An 18,767-nucleotide genomic window follows, 5' to 3' on the forward strand; every position below is an offset into this window, starting at 1 on the left:
AAAAAATCATCACAGAAAGAGACAAAAGTTTGTTAAAAATCATAAAAATCTCTAAATGATGGTGAAATGTGAGGGACATTATTATCCAAAGTACATGTATAAGGACACAAATTGGTGTGAATATACTTTGTATACAATCAGAGATATGAAAAAATTGTGCGCTATATGTGTAATAAAAATTATAATGCATTCTGCGGTCATATATAAATAATAATTTTTAAAAAACAGAAGATAAAAACAAAAGATTAAAAAAATAAAGCTCCCATAACAAGTATCTCTTTACATAAAAAAAAAATCTATAAAGATTCTATATTCAAGGCCAGGCACAGTGGTACACACCTATAATCCCAGCTACTCAGGAGGTTGAGGCAAGGAGGATAGCAAGTTCAAGGCCAACCTCAGCAATTTAGGGAGTCCCTGCCTCAAAACATAAAAAGGACTGGGGATGGGGCGCAGTGGTCAAGTGCCCCTGTGTTCAATCCTTAGTATCAAAAACCACAAAAACGTACAAATAAAAAACAAAGATTCTACATTCAGTTTGTTATGTGAATGTCTTAAATTGTAGCTCTATTTGAATGCTAAAAATAGATCAGAAGCCTCTGTTGTGATGGCCTGTAATCCCCAGGGCTCCGGAGGCTAAGGCAAGAGGATGAATTTAAGGCCAGCCTCAGCAATTTAGCAGGGCCCAAAGCAACATAGGGAGAGTGTCTCAAAACAAAAACAAAAAATTTTAAAAGGGCTGGGGATATTGCTCAGTGGTTGAATAACCCCTGAGTTCAATCCCTGGTAACTGTTCCCCAAAAATCAAAACCAAGAAATTATAGGTATATAATTATAGGGTATAGGGTAAACAAGGAAATATAGGGTAATTATAAGGTATGGGAAATACATTGTGACATTTTCAACCAAATATTTTTGAACCTAATTTTCTTACCATCAAAATTTGAAATGATAAATTATGAGGGAATTCTGAATATGTGTGTGGAGATATATGAATATACATATATATGTGTGTTTGCATTGACTATATACATTTTTCTATAACAAGAACAAGTAAATTGCTTACTTTTAGTATTAAAAGAAATTCATTCTTGATTAGCAAATATTTTTATTGGCAAAACCATATAATTGTCCAGTTGATAAAATGTAGCTGGAGATCTCTGAGTTTACATATTGCAGGGATAATCACTCATTGGATTTTATAAAATAATCAAAGTGAGTGAGTTATGACACAAGTCTGAGGTCAGAGAGGTCTTGGTGAAGCAGTTCTCAGTACCCCTAGATTCCTTTTCATGATCCTAAGAAATTACTATAATCTTCTAACCAATAAATATAATTTTGCTGTTTCTCACCTAAAGATTAAGATTATTGTCTAATGGTAAATAAAGCTGAAATGTAGTTATAATTCTTCATCCTATGACCTTGGATTATTCATGTACTAATTTTCTTATTTTTCTAATATTTATAAAATAAGGATTAAGAGACAAGCCTTCTAGCTCAAAGGTACCAAAATGAAAAAATTTGTACACATATACTAACCAAGTAACAGTTGACTTTGTGTAAGTGCTTTTTAAGAAGGTACTTATAACATGAAAATATTATCATTTTCTCTTTCACCTTAGGAAAGTCATAAGGGAAGGATAAAACTATTAGTTGTCAGCAAAATTCAGAAGTTATTTTAATAAATTCCGTTTTAATTGCTTCAATTTTTTTTAATCTTTGATCAGTTGTTTAGTATCATGACCATAACTTAATAAATAGGAGGGAAGGCAAATGAAAAATACCTAGAAGACTTAATTATAGACTATGATATTATTAAACATCTAAGTCACAGCAAAGGGCATCATGTTTAATCTTTCCTTAGAAAATAGAGTAAAAATATTAGAAAAAGAATTGGAGCTATAAAGAATTTTTCAAAACATTAAATCCAGACTTTGCATTTGATAGCTGAAATTAATTAAGCCAAATATTACAGTTGATTAGTAACCCATAGACTAGGACCTAGGTTCAGTGTTTATTCTACCAACCACATTATGGTATCTTCAGAAGGAAATAAGTTAAAAGAATCTTCCTGAAAGTATATGACAGGTTGAAATGATGGTCTTCTTCATCAAGATAAACAAAAAATTTGACTTTGGTTTATCAATAATGTAAGATTATACATATATCTTATACTTTTTCAAAAATCACCTTTGAGCCTATTTTCATATTTTTATGCATCTAGTTTAATGAGTTACATATGATTAATATTTCTTATTCAAAACTTAAACAATGCTTATGTAATTTGTATTAAAATATATTCAAATAATATTCAATTAATATCAAGTTTCTGGTAAAACTCTTCTTGACCTAGTATTGAAATATAGCACATTCTTTACTTTACTAAACTAAGTAACTTCCTCTACACAATCTTTCTCTATATATTACTTGTTCTTCATTCAAAATGTTTATTTTACTCTCTTTGTATATTGTGTTATCATAACCATCTTTTAAGCTTTTTATGTAAGTCATAATGATTTTAATTCATTCAATTAATATTTTTTATTAGAAAATGCAAATATTGCTATTGAGGCTTAAAATAATACATGTCCTTCACATAAAAGGGAGAGAAAAGGTTAAGGGAATGAGTTTTACTGGATATATGCAAGGCCTGTGATTCTTGACACACATTATTTAAAGCTTTGTGTACATATAATCCACTGGAAGATACTATTACTCTCTTTTTATTAATGAGGAAGCTGAAGTTAACAAGTTGGAGATATTGGTAGTAAAATGCCTGGAACTTCATTTGACTCCAACATTAAAATACCTGCCCTCACACTTGTTCTGAAATTGCATTAAAATTTTCAAATTTATTTGATGTATGCTTCATTATAATCCTTGAATAAGCCTATGAAGTAAAGGCACTTCTTATTTACTATGCCCATTTTACAGAAAATAATGGTTATTGTTCAGGGTCTAAAGGAGAGGCTTAGCCACACCTAGACACATGAAAGTAAAATCAATGCACATCAAACACACATAAAAATAAAGTGGTCTAAAAATAAATCACTTAAAAAGTAATGACCACTATATTTGACTGCAGATATCTCCTGAGCAGCAATGAACCTCTGTGGAAATGTCCATGAATCATTGCCTCTTTATCTGAGTTTATTTGACCTTCATTCCGACATGGACTTCTATAAAAGAGAAGCCTTACAGAATACTAACTCTTACTAAAAAACACTTAAAACTAATTGCATATTATGTGTAAGTTATAAATACATAAACATGCAATGACCAACACACAAATAAGTATAAAACTGAAGGTGAAATTTTACTGTGAACCATATGGATATATTCTGCTCGTTTCTCTTGTACCCCTTCTCCTTGGGGGGGGGGGCACAGGTATGTATGTGTACACACACACACACACACACACACACACACAAGTGTATGAGTATGTGTGTTCCTGAGTTTAGCTACAAGAAGACTGAGAGAAGGAAATAAGGATACATTAGGGGAAGCCCTCCAAAATGAAGAGTGTTTTATTAGACTGTAACATAGCTCCTCCTCAGACAACTTGGTATCTGTGGTAAAATGTCCATGAGACCTAGTAGGTATCATAGTTAGTAGCTTGTATTTATTGGCCTTTTTTTCTCCACCCATAAAAGCAACATAATAATTATCCCATTCAAGGTTCTTTTAAGGTTAGAAAAAAAAGATTTGTATGATAATAATTTATAAATTATACAATTCTATGTCCATGTCAGAATTTTAAAATATTATGTATATTTGCTAAGTATATTATTAAATATGTGGCTATATGCAATATTTGACACTAGATAAGGCAAAGTAAGTAATAATCTATTATTTGTCCATTTTTACTTTCTAGTCTAGAAGGATTTATATTATTCGTGAACATGTGAATTCAGCTCTCAATCCATTTTGTAGTGTTATGTAGGCTGAGATGAAACCACAGTACATGAGGCAGCACATGAAGATTTTCCTTCTAATTGTGAATGGAATTCTACCAGGTTTCATATTGAAGAACCCCAAAGTAACAATACTACTACTTTCAATACAATATATGAATTATACATTTCTTTTTTTCTTTTATTTATTTATTTATTTTTTTGTACTATGAATTAAAACCATGGGTACTTTAACACTAAGCCACAGCCCCAGTCTTTTTTTAAATTTTCAGATTGAATCTTGCTAAATTGCCAACTCTGTCTTCGAACTTATGATCCTCCTGCTTCAGCCACTTTAGTCACTGGGATTACAAGCATGTGCTGCCAGATCCAGCTTATGAATTATATTCTGTAAAATGGTTGAGAAATGTCATTTGAGAAAATAATACCTGCTTTCTTAGTACTCTCTTTGAATTGATGAACAAAGAAAGAGACCCTAAGAAGCTGAGTAAAACAAAACTGGAACTGTAGGCAGGTCTGCATACCTAATCCACTCACTCAAAAGAAGATCCACATTGGAAATAAAAGTAGGCAAATGACATATCTATAGTTTCTGAATCTCATATATTGATACTGAAAATCATAGCCTGATTTTCTGAATGCTGACTATGAGCCAGGTGTTGGGCCAACCTCTTCAAATACAGCCTTAATTTATTCTCACAACAAGCCTTAGAAGTATGTATCATGATCACAGTTTTATAAATAAGGAAACTGAAAATCAAATGCTAAATTGTGCAAGATCAAAGAGCTAGTAACTCATTGGGCACAAATTTCAATCTTGGGTCTATGAACTCCCAAACCTCATTTTTTCCACTATAGCATGGTCCTTCTGAAACACCATCATGATAATTAAGACATTGCAGACCAATAAGGCACAAACCCACAGTCTCTAATAAAGAGGCAAGTCTTGACCTCTGTTCTTTCACCATTTCTACTAAGCAGTACTTAAGAAAGTATTCTATGAGAAATGGTTTCAACTATGCAAGGGCTTAAGCTTCCTTGGAATCACCAGGTACTTTCTTTTCTTTGTACACCCTACCCAGAAACTTTAATAATGAAGTGTGTTCTCAAAGCATATGTCCTTTTAAAGTTATCTTTTTTCACTAGTTAAAAATGTTTATGAGGAAGAATAACTTTCCCCACATTCCATATGTTTGCTCATCTCAGGGAGAAGCTCTTCAGATTTTTGTCTGGAACTGGTTGAAGCAAAGAATTATGTTTCTCCTGATATAGAGAGAGTTATGATTCTCATGTAATACTGGGCATTGGCAGAATACACCATGTAAAATCAAGTTAAAGTCAGGAGAATCTGGACTTAGTAGTAACCACAACTTAACTGGGATAGCTTAAATCACAGATTGTCACAGAAGGAAATAAAGTTTCAAAAAGGCATTTGTCTCCAATCTGCCTGTCTGCCTCTTTTAGTGACGGTTCTACTATATGATATAATGGTTATGATGATGGATAAAGAGGACAGAACAGTTTCCAGGAAAGCAATGTGTGGGGAAAGCACTCATCTAACAAACTTTTGTGCAAGTTTCCTGCTGTAGTCAAGGACTGTCATGGGGTATGATCTTACTCTGTGATATTGCTAAAAGAAATGGTCAATAAAATCTTCCAAGATTCTGTCAAGTAGACCTTGTAAAGGCCTGCCTCTATTTTCATGTTATTCCAAGGCCAAAACAAACTAAAGTAGGACCAGCTGGACATATTGGGCCCATGAGACTGTCTTGGTACTAGTAAAAGAAATGACAATATAGAGAAGTCAGTGGTTATTAAAGAAAAAGATTTTCCCTTAAACTCAAAACTTGTCACTTTCTAATTATGAGCAAATATTTTTTTCTATATAAAAAAATTCATGTTACAACTACAAATAGGATTTAGAAACCTCATAATATCATGTGAAACAAAAAGGTTTTGTACTTTTGATCAGCTCAAAAACAAACAAAAGAATCAGGGGGTTACTACTGATTGATCTTAGTGGAAAAAATAATCTGAAATCTTGACCAAGTAACACTGCACACTTCGGGGAGAACATGTTTAGACTCTCCAGTTCCCTTTGTTCACATTGAGATCAATCCCAGCGGAAATGTTTTAAAGGTAGATTTAATTGTTTTGCAGCCATTTGGGAAGGCTGTCATAGTGCAGCACTTAGAGACGCTATCTTGATAGCCTGCCTCAAGGAAGCCTTTGCGAAGCTTGGAAAGGAAAGCTCACCAGTTGGCAAAGTCACAGACTGATAAAGTAGAAAGTAAATTGGAATCCACCTGGTAAATAAAAGCTCCTCGTCATTTAAAAACAATGAAGAGCAAGCCCCTTGCTTTCTTGCATGCCAATCGAATTTTAAAAGGAAACTATTAATTTCTTACTAAGGACTTGGTTAAATAAAATCGTAAGTGTATTTATAGCAGCGTGACAAAAATGCATCATCGTGCCCCCCCCCACACACACACACACACCGATAACATACGACACACAGAGCCTTCTTAATGCTGGAGCTATCTCTGAAAGCCTCCTAAATCAGTCTGAAGGGAAGAGAATATCACCACCAAGTGCTGCCAGTTCTAGTGAGAAAGCTGTTTACTACATGCAGCAAAACAAGCAGACCGTGGCTCTGGGGAGCTCGACATCGCAGCTTTCTTAATGGCCTATCCATATCACCTTGTGACAGCTCTGAATGCAGCACATCCAGATCTACCTGCTCCGGCTGGGTCATGGTGAACCTGAGTGATCTCATCTGCTAGGTGTGGGTATGGCTGTTCTAGCCTTCTGTCAGACTCCAGCAACTTATTTGGGTAGATTCCTCTGGTCCTGAAGCCTTTGGACAGGGTTTTCACTGGATAGACTTTCTTCCTAATGATGTTGTTATCTTTCAAATTCAATGATGAGGCGACTGAAAGTTTTCTTGTGACACCTTATATCATGCATTCATCCCTAATATCTCACACCACTGGTAACCTTATTTACAGAGTACTGGGTCAATATTCCTAATTTATTTTGGGAGTAAAGCATTTTTCTTTTTCCTCAGTTGAATGATTTGGCCAAATTAGTCTCATGATTTAGTGCTTAAGCAAATATTGAATCGGAAAATATATTAAAATAGAGCTTTTAGTCCATAGCATTGTAGAAGACATTTGAGCATTAGGTATAAAAGTACGTAATTTGCATCTACAGATCCAAAAGTTTTACTTTCAACCAGAAAATCCATGAAAGTAAGCTGTAATTTGTTTAAGACCCAAATTTGAATCATATACATCAAAAAGAGCAGGAGTGAGTTTCTCACCTGGTAAATGAGCAAAGCAGAGGGACTAGGATTCATACATCAGTATTACTCACTCTTTGTGTATATATAGTTTTGCAGAAGAAAGGGAGGATTATATGTTTTTATTTGAATATACAGATTTTCAGAGTTTTCTGAAAATCCCTTGTAAAAATCAGGGATTTGCTGCCACATGGTAAATACCAAGAACCCATAGCAGATAGAGTTTATTAATCTTCCTCTTTTCTGAGATCATATTTAAATTAAGATTCCTCCTTACACAGCCCTCCAGGTAATCATTACTAATCTCTTAGAACTGGCATGAGAGAGCCATCTATTTGATATCCCTTGTCTGCAGTTTATGAAGAGACACTGGAAGGTTCTCTTTTATTTTGTTATTTTCATTTCCATTTTAGCCTTCTACAATGGAAATATTGTTAAAATGAAAACAGTTTAATTATATTAAAAGGAGGGGAAAAGTGGTAACAGTTACTTTTCAACTACAAAGGATTTAGGTACCTTCAATATTAGCTTATTAACTTTGAAAAATACTTTCAGAAAACTTAAATGTAAAAACAAAATCCTGGCTAACTATAATCTAATCAATACCTCAGATCTAAAGGACCATAATTTCACTTTGAATTCAACATTCAAGTAAACATGGGGTCTTGTTAAACTTCTAGGATTGAACCCTGCGTAAAAGTCATCTGGGACTTACTAGTACTTCCAAAACACACAAAAAAAATCAAGCTGTTTTCCTCTTTTGTTGTGATCTGGAGATATTTACACTTGATAAATATCACAGAATCAGAGTGCCCTGGCTTCTACAACAAGTGTGGGAAGCTGCAAATGAACTGTGGGTGTGTCTAAGCCTTCTCTAAGTGGAGGTGTGCCTCTTGGAAACTCTGGGTGTAATATCTCCAATCTCACACTGCTTTGTTGCCTTGGCAAACGTCCTACTCAAAGATAATTCTATGATACTTCAGAATTTATTGGCTCAGACAGCCCTAGGTTGAAAGGCAACTCCTGGGAGGTAGAGAGATAGATACCAGTGCCCCAACTAGCCTTGTGGTGCTTGCTGCCTGGAGGACAAAGAATTAACTGTGCAAGTGATAAGTCCCCAAGGCCAACTTCCCCAGAGCTTCTCCCTTCTTGTTTACCTTGAAGAATACCTCCTCACCGTAAATGCCTTTGGTGTGTTCCACTATAAATAAAGCATTCTCAGGTTTTCCCCTTTGTTAGGATCAGACCCATCAGGTCTTTTCTACCTGTCAAGGACCTGCTTTCAATACAAATATTTTACATGTCTTTTACTTTATTTCTTGACATTACTTTTCATCCTTTTATTTCCAGCCAGCCCACACCTCCTAGTGATACCAATTCCCTCAAGCCAATCCATCCAGGGTGGTCAAGCCAATCCACCAAGGATTCAGCAAGAATAAAATGTAAATAAATGCTTAGTTAGCTAAGCATTTGTACACAAGGTCTTATGTATCTGACTTAGGTCAACTAAGAGAGATTTCCTAGTCCCCAGCGTAAAGTGGCACGGGTATCCTCCACCCTTATCTTTTAAGCATACCAAGACATTCAAGTTGGAGTGCAAGAAAACAGAAAAAAAAATTGCCATTTTGTAGGTACCCAAAGAAGAGAAACAGAATAAACAGGGCACTAGCTGACAGGTTTCCAAAAGACTACTTTTTAAATGGACCAAAGCTCCTCTTCAAGACATCATTCAGTACAAATAAATGCATTCTTCCTTTAAAGCTGTATTCTATTGAATTGATTTTTAAAGTACATCATGTCTTATTGTTACCTCATTTTATAGTAAGCCAGTGGGATTTTTCAGCTGAAATGTCAGGTTTATAATTAGGATTCCCCTGATATAAAGTTTATCTTGCCTAAAGACATGGATAGCGTTTCAAAGATTTGAAATCTGTAATATACCAATTAGATAAATCTTCATTGAATCTTTCACATTATACTTTAATTTTATACCACATCTTTTTTTTCTTTTGACCTTTCTAATAAAATAATAAACTATTCTGAATAGTGAACTTAAAGATTCATAAAACAAAACTGAGATGGGATAATTTACTTAGAGGATAAAATTTTCACCTAGTAAATTTTGTAGAAATATTTATTATAATTGCCTTATTTTTACCACTGAGATAGGGGTCAATTATGTAACATTTGAAATATATGAATATTTAATACAACCCTTTATTATTTTTCTGATGTTTCTACTACCTAGAGCATAGTTACATCTTCCCCAGTAAACTGATTTATTCCCTTTGCAGCTATAGAATTAAGTCTATATTTTAAAATAATTTCAATAATTTTTATAATTTGAGTTAGGTCTAAGTACAAACTTTTAAACCTCATAACTATATATAACCTAAACAAAAAAAGCATCCTCATTTCTTGGATAAGATTTATTATTGTGATTGCTTCCTTTCCCTCAAGTTAACTATTCCTATGGTGGCAAAACCTGTTTTATTTTATTCATTTTTTTTTCTTTGTTTTATAGAAATGTTCAGCAAGAATAAAATGTAAAGTTGCAGAAAATGGTTTCAATATCTGATATCTATGTATACTATAATGACTTGTATTTGAATAAAATACTATGAATAAGGAAGGATTTAAACTGTGTGATAAGGAGAAAACTAGGTCAGTTGAAAAATTTCACTTTCAATCTCAGAGTGAAAAATTCTCATTTATTCAGGATTTTTATTAATTCAGAATTCATGACAATTAGGGCAATGACTAGATTGAAATTTACACTTATATAATCTCTGAAGAAAAGTTTTACTCTTAACTTGCCCTTGTATACCTTTAGTCCTAATTGGGAGTGTGCTTTTGTTTTAGTAAGCATCAACAGGACACAGGAATTGGACTTTATATTTAAGCAAATTAAACAAATGATGGAAAACCGCTTAATTTATCCATAATACATGCATTTTCACCAGTTATTTCTTTCTTGGTTTACTCCACAGATGGGCTATGGCTCCTAGGAGGAAAGAAGTATAGACTCCTAATCTCCATTAGAGTTCTTCCACACCGTGTACTATGTTCTTCATTGTTGGCACAAAGATAGTTATTAAGGCCTTTGTCTTGAATATCACCTAACTATGTTAGATTTTAGGGGCACTCAAAAATAGACAAGATAAAACCTCTAGCTCAAAGGTATTGTACCTCTCTTCTAATTGTAAATCAATTGAATTCATTTATATTGTGTGGTGCTGCTGCAGTAGAAAATTCAGAGAAGTGAGCTTATCTGTATAAAGGGTGGTCAGGAAGCCTGATACAAGAGTGATAATAGTGATAGGGGACAGACAGATGTGAATGGTAGGAACATGAGGTTAAGGGAATCATTCCATAAACTGGGCCCACTGTGTTTATCCTCATGCTTTGTTTTCTTTTCTATTTTTTTTTTTTTTGTTTTAGATTATATGACAGTAGAGTGTATTTTGACATATTATATCTACATGTGTAAAGGTAAAATTTCTAAGCTGCAAAATCTTGAGTTAAAGTTAAAGTTAAAGTGTAAAAGACTAGGGCAATGTAAAGCTTTCAGATTACAAGGCCTGGGCTAAAAAGTAAAAGACCATTGTTAGAATTTAAATAGTCTATTGTTACCATCTTCCTGCCATCCCCGGAACCTGTAATCTTTGTGAAGTTGTTAGAACAATGCGAGAGCTGCCCAGTAAATATCTCCATTGATTCCCTGGTTGTTTAATAGCTAAGGGTTCCAGGTAGCATGGCACGTAAGCATATAGGCCCCAGAACCAATCAGTTTGAATGTGTGCCCCACTTGGAAGTGACCAATCACCCCTGCCCAAACTGTTCCCGCCAATGAATGGACTAATCATGTATCAGAATTGTTGTTCAATTTTCCCGCGCCTCATGATGATTTGTTCTGATGTATGCAAAGCCCACCGCCCTCTCCAAAAAGTGTACTTAAGCTCTGCTTGACCTCTGCTCTGGGCTCTGGGCTGCTCTCCCTTCTTGAGTGAGCACAGAGCCCCAACGCATTGGAACGGATCCCCCCCAATAAAATCCCCCTTTGCTTTTGCATGAAGTTAGTCTCGTGTGGTCTCTTCCTCCGACGCTTCGCCGGACCCTTACACATGGAGTATAACATTCTAATTAGGATCCTACTCTTGTGGTTGAACATGATGTGGAGTTACACTGGTCCCTTATTCATATATGAACATAGAAACATTATGTCTGAGTCATTCCTCTCCCTTTTCTATTCCCCTCCTTCTCCCTTCTGTTCATTCCCCTTTGTCTAATCCAATGAACTTCTAGTCTACTCACACACACACTTACTGTATTATTAGTATCAGCATATCAAAGACAACATTGGGCCTTTGGTTTGGGGACTGGTTTATTTCAATTAGTGTGATATTCTCCAGTTCAATCTATTTACCAGCAAATGCCATAATTTCATTCTTTTTTATATCAGTGTAATATTCCATTTGGGTATAAATACCACATTTATTTATTCATTCATCTATTGAGTACCCTAGGTTGGTTCTATATCTTACTGAATAAACTATAAACATTGGTATGGATGCATCTGTGCTTTCTTTCCTAAGAAGTAAATTACCTGCAGCCCTGTCTGGCTTAAGTTACATTACTCAGCAACCTATTATCTGCAAGGGAAAAAAGTCCATAAAAAGAGCACAAGTTACCCTGAATGGGACAATGTTTATAACCCTTACACAGACCAGATCCAACACTAGGGGAGATAAGGGTGATTCCCCCAAATCATAAAATCTGTTAATAATGGTTCAATTAGAATTGGTCAGTATGGGTCAAAGTAACCAGAGTTGTCATGCATAATGGGGAATTGATAGTCTGATGTCACCCTGAGTCAGTCAAAAGTCAAAAGGTCGACATGGATGGGACTCTGGACACCCACAATAAGACTGAAGGACAGGAGAACCTCACTGTTCATCTCCTCTCTGAGAGGACCCACACTCTCCCTTGAGAGTGTTCCCTTTTCCCCATTCCTCCTAATAAACTCATGCCTGTTATCTGAGCCACATGTCTGACATCTGACTTGATTGCAAGACCTGGGGATGAAGAGGGTCTTTGATGCCCCAGGGCTCTATAACAACAGTACTTCCTAGTTAGGTGTTGAGACAGGCCCAAAATAGCTAGAGTTAGGCTCCCCTGCCGAGGCTTCTGGAAGGCTATGTTATGCTTTTAGTATGCAGTCAAGGTCATGGATTGTTTCTCATGATTAGTGTGTAGTCAAGGTCATAAAAACTCTGAGTTAGTGTATGTACTCAAGGTTATAAATATTTGCTGTGAGCAGGAGCCCACTGATGTAACCTGTTGGCAATGTGCCGCCTTTAACCTGCATTTAAAAAAAAAAAAAAAAAAAAGCCTATGGAAAAGAATGGGAGGTAGGGCAAAATTAAACTGGCTGGGGGTTAAAGCTGAAGCTAGAGGCTATTGCCACCTCTGCATAAAACATGTCTACTATCCTCACTTCATCTTGCATTTTCTTCCACCTACTGAGCCCTAAATCTTGCTTCCTGGACCTGAGCCTCACCCTCCACTCAACAATTAGTATAGTTGGCAGAAGATTCAATGGGTGAGAGATGATAGACCCAGTGAATGGGAGGAAGTTATGGCCAGCAAGCAGCACATAGCACTCAGTTTTCAAGGTCCTATTAACATGGACTACTGTGTAGAGTTGAGAAACAGTGGATGCACTCCCTGTGAGCATAGAGAAGACTTCTGATAGCCCTGTGGTGAATATGGACCTGGCAGAGCAGACTGTGAACTGAGCAGCAGAACGCAGGCACCAGCCCGTGGCCAAGGACAAAGACAATAATAGAAGTGCAGATGAGATAGAGAAACAGCCTGAGGAGCTACACAAATGGCCACTGAGGTCATGAAATGAATGTTTCTTACAGTTTTGAGAGCAAAATCTGATGCAGCTTTACCAGAGACTATCAAGATGAGGGAGTTACAAAATAAGGAAGAGACCTTGGAGAGCCAGCATAGGATCACTAGAGGAGGACCTGTGTACCTTGAAAATGCCCCCAGCCTCCCACACAATCCTGAGAGAGTCCAAAGAGGGACATAAACTTCTGCAAGTCCAGCCAGATGTAATGCACAAAATGAAACAGCGGCAGTTGGTGGCTCTAATGGCAGCTACCTGCAGGGCTGGCCTAGGAAACCAATTTACCATGTTCCACCAGTCAAGCAGAGTTGGTAGGCTTGGGAAAACAATCTGGACAGAGACTAGGAGGGCCCTGGCCACTTGGTTGTTATGCCTGTGAAATTAGGGGCACCAGGAGCAAAAAGGGACAAGGCACCCCATGTGCTACCTGCTATTGCCTGTACTACCTTGTGACTTAGATGTATTAGGACTTGGAAGGGGCCAAGAGAGAGCCCAAGTGTATTAGGAGCCAGTAGGGTCCAAGAAAAGTACCAGGTATGCTAGGAGGCAGCAGAGACCAGAGACTTCAGGAAGTGCTAGGGCCTAATATGTAAGTTGATTGAAACAAGCCCAGGCCTTGGAGGGCTCTACTGTTCAGTGGTTAGTACACAGATGACTACAGCAGCGGACATGTGGATGGCAGTGGCTATGGAAAGGGAAACAGACACTGTCTGGTTTGATTCCTATATAAGACAAAATAGCCAGTGAGCTGAGCTGAATGTTGATAGCAAATGAAGCATCCCCCTATAGTGATATGTATGACAGTTGTTCTGTATATTGTGGGTAAGTTCTGTGGCAAGAGCTCTGAGAGTCAAGCTGCCAGGAACAGGTGACTTTAGGGCATGCTACCAGCCATATTCCCTTAATTAGCCCCAGAATGATGCTTTACCTAGGGAGCAGTGGTTAGAATGGGTGCCTCCAATGGACCTGGCAGCTGGGTTGCAGTGACACCTACAGCACACTGAGGTGAAAACTAGGTGGAATGTAGTCAAACAGTGGGGGCTGCCTGTAACATGGAATGCCCTGGTAATGGCCTGCCAGGCACGTGTGGTTGTGCTCAAGAGTATCCACACCCCTGATGCTTTGGAGCTATGTGTGCCTGATAATGCATAGATGCATCTCTTTGACATGATTGTAGGTTGATTACATTGGTCCTTTACCAAAGTCAGAAGGAGCCAGGTTCACCTTGATGATAATGGATACAGCTTCAGGCTTGTTGTTTGCCTGGCCCAATGGTCAAGTGAATCAGTGGGCTACAATTCACACCTAGACAGTGTTGTCCGCCATTACAATAGAGTGATCAGGGTACCTGTTTCACAGGTCAGGATGTGCACTGATGGGCAACTCAGTTACAGATTCAATGGAAGCTGCATGTCCCTATAATCCACTGGCTGTAGGCATGACAGAAGGATATAATGGCCTGTTTAAGCAAGAATTTAGGACTGCAGTCAATCCACATTCTATGAAGGAGTGGGCGCAGCATCCGTGAGCAGTTGTCGAGCTCTGAATGAGCATTGCTGACAAGAGGGGCCAGCTCCAGACTACCCTGGTGAATCCAGACTGAGTTAATGGATAATTGGATATGGCTGGGAAAGCTTTCATTACACCTCAATATGGGATGAAACTGGCAATGGTTTTTAGTAATCTTAGGTGATGGGGCTTGTTTTCTGATTATATGTTGCATGTAACCTATGGACACAGGACTTACTAAGGGATCACTGTGGAAGATTGTACAGCAAGGAATCCTAAAGGGGTAGATTGTTGGAACAGGCCCCAAACTGCTAAAGTTAAGCCAAGGCTCCTGGTGGGCTATGTTATGTTTTTGTATAGAGCCAAGGTTATGAATTGGTTATGTTATGGTCAGTGTGTAGTTAAGGTCATAAACACTCAGTGATTGTTCTTGAGGTCATAAACAGTGCCCACTGATGTAGCCTGGGGCAATGTGCTTTCTTTGGCATGCATATAAAAGAAACCTATCTGAGGAGGGGATAGGGAATAGAACTGACTGGAGGATAAAGCTGAAGATGGAGGCAGTTACCATCTCTGAATAAAACATGTCACTAAACTCACTGCATTCTGGCATCTTCTACCTGCACAGCCCTGAAACTCACTTCCTGGGCCTGAGTCTCCCCTTCTACTCAACATAAGGGATTTAACAATAGAAAGGTCATTTTTATGCCACTACTCTACTCTCCCATACCTTAAGCATACAGTTAGCATACTCTGGGATCAAACAACTACATTCAAATTCTATCTGTGCCAATTTCTACCTGTATGACCAAAGATGCTTATTCTTTGTGTCTATTTCCTCATTCAAGCAGCAATAGCCTCACCAATAGTGGAGATTAACAAAATACTATAAATTCTAAGTAAAAGACTGAGAATAGTTTTGATGCATGACAAGTGCTAGATATATGCTAACCATTATCATCATCATTATCATTTGTGGAGAGTTAAGAAAATATTTCAGTGTTCCACAGCATACTCGCTAAATAAATTATTTTGAAAAACACAAGATCCCGAACATGAACAAATCTTTGGAAGTAAATTTACAACTGCATGGATGGTGAGAGACCTCAAAGGAGATTCACCTAACTCAAAGAGCTCTGTGTTTACATTTCAAGAGAGACTAAGACCCAGGACCCTGGAGACATCTCTAGTCATACAAGTCAGAGACAATGAGGTTTATCTGTCCTTTGGAGAGATTTACACTCTAAAAGGTTAGAATAAGAATCTAACCTTATCCTTTTCTTCTCATCTCCAAAAAACAGAAAATTTCTGCCTTCTTTTGAGATTTGTGGGGAAGGCAGCCGTCCTTTTCTACTATATACACAGGGATAAAATCCACTTTCGTTCACACCTCACCTAGGGAGTATGAGACCACCCACACAGAAGACTTCACCTCCTAGCTTTCATTATATGGTTCTGAAGTGAACAATTCAATGCAGTTATTATGTAAATACTAATTGCTAAATTGACTCTGATCCTGAATACCTTAGGTGTACATTTAGGATAAAATTAACATAGGTGATTATTTCAAACACAATAAAATAAAATCACGAGCATCATCATCAGGGCAGAGACTAGGTAAGATCTAAGTGCTAAATATACAAAAGGTTTTGTTTGTTTGTTTGTTTGTTTCCGGGCACAGGTCTAGACTATTTTCCAACCTTTGTTGCACATCATCCTTTTTTTTTTTTCCCTGTGTTCAATCCAATTGAACATTAGTTCTAGCACTATGGTGAATTTTTCCACACTTTTCCATTTTCCAGTGCATTTTCTTTCAAGAGAGAGAAGTAAAAGGCCCTTCATGGAGTGTACACTATGAACCAGGCACTTTATAAGTGTGCTATTATCTTACTTAACCCCATAAGAGTGATTAAATATAAATGTGTTGTAAAGCATCACTTTTCTTGTCTTAGTTTTTATAATGAAAAGACATTTCCAAGCCATCTGAAAAGCAAAAATGTGAACTTTTGAGCTTTTAAAATACTGCATGATAATTTAAGAAATAGACCACTCCATTCTTTCATCCAATTGCCAACTTCTTCCATGGGTTAGAGATCCAGAAAGTTGTAGATTTAGGGGCAGGGAGGGAGTTAAGCATAATCTGTGGATAAAGTACTGAGGCCCTCCCTTATCTGTAGAGGATACATTCAAAATCCCCCAGTGGATACCTGAAACCAAAGATAGTACAGAATCCTATGTATACTATGATACAAAACTGTGATATAGTTTAATTTATATATTATTCTCAGTAAGAATATTGTTAATCAATGATTAATAATAAAATAGTAAAATAGAATAAACTATAACAATATATTTTATTACAAGTTATTTAAAACTTAGGAATTGCTTATTTCTCGAATTTTCCATTAAAAAATATTGGACCCATTGTTGAACACTGTTAACTGAAATCATGGAAATCAAAACCATGGATGAGAGGTGACTATGGTACAGTTCTTATGGGAAGTTTCTTCTTAGTCTGAAAAAATCACTTATCTTGGATAGCCTGCCACTTAAATATTCTGATTTCTTCTTTAAACTTGTAACCACAATATTTTATTTATTTGGATCAATGTAAAATGAGAAAAAAAATACACATATGTTTTTTCATTTGCAGATTTAAAAGACCAGTTTACTGATTAGGTTTGTATCTCCTCACTGAAGTGACCCTGATTTCTCCTGTTTGGTTAAATGATCCTGGATCGTGATCCTACATCACTTGATGATTAATTTACCCCTTGAAACAATGCAGAAGAGGGCTATACACTTCCCTTCAAAACGTTCTACTTGTACTGCCTGTGGCTGAGTTGCATTTCTGTCCCTGAGGCTATTTTCTCAGTCAATGACAATCACAAGTAACAAGGAAGGTGAACAGCTGTTTTTCACCATAGGATGGTTATTATGCTCAGGTGTAAAATAATCAAGTAAGCAAGTGAACAGCAGCATGTTATAAGCTAGAATAGCTGCAATGAAAAAAGTTAGTGACTGATGTTAAGAGGAAAGGGCAGGTCTTGAAATAAAATCTGATTTTAAGGTCATAGATACTTGAGTAAGATCCACTCTCTGATATAGAGATACAAGAAATTGTACATTGGTCCTAAAGTTGCAATTACCTCTAAGGTAGTAGAAGGATGTCAGCATTTTTTTTCTTTAAGAACTTTTGATTGTAAATTGCTGCAGAAACCCAGCAGCCCAGGAACTATGTTACCACAATCTCTGAATATTCATCCCAGTATCCATTATTCCTTCTCCCTACCTCAAACTAATAATTATAGGATGTACTCAAAGATCTAAGATGCAAGTATATTACAACTTTATGGTCTCCTAATCTTGTATTATATGATAGTCTTTGCATACCTGAAGTTACTGTTCTCTTTCATTTTGCTAAGTGCCAGGATGTTGCCTTTTAGAGTAGACTCTTTTATGTGTATTCATCCCATTCCCAGACACTTATGCAGGTGCATTCACACACACATTTTTCTATTAAGCCCAGACCTGATTTTGCTTCTCCAATCACTCAAGACTTCATTTCACATAACACTAGTCAAAAAAGAACTAAATAATACAATCATTACCATCCTAATATTTGGTTTTCCCCAGTGATTTTTAATTTTTTTTTTTCACTAAGGCATTTCTGTTAAACAAAACAAGAGCCAAGAGCAGTGGTGCCCTCCTGTAATTCCAACAAGTCAGGAGGCTGAGGCAGGAGAATCCAGAGTTCAAAGCCAGCCTCAGCAATTTAGTGAGGCACTTAGCAACTGAGCAAGACCTGGTCTCCAAATAAAATATAAAAAAAGGACTGGGATGTGCCTATGTGGTTAAGAACCACTGGGTTTAATCCCAGGTACAACCCCCCCCCCAAAAAAAAACACCTTGTATAAGAGTATGATGTGATAAATAAGTTGGTATAAATCAATTTGTTACACATTTTTTTTCAATTTATACAATTCATTGTTTCAAATCTTAAGGTTTAATACAAGAAACCTGTAATGCACCTTGTAGGAAACTTTTAACAAAAATGTCTAATTATTCTGATATCTTGTTCTTTTATTTGTTCAACAAATATTTATGATAACTTAAAATTAATTTA

The sequence above is a fragment of the Spermophilus citellus genome (genome assembly GCF_964194105.1).
Source record: "Spermophilus citellus genome assembly, chromosome: 8".
In the NCBI taxonomy this organism is placed as follows: Eukaryota; Metazoa; Chordata; class Mammalia; order Rodentia; family Sciuridae; genus Spermophilus; species Spermophilus citellus.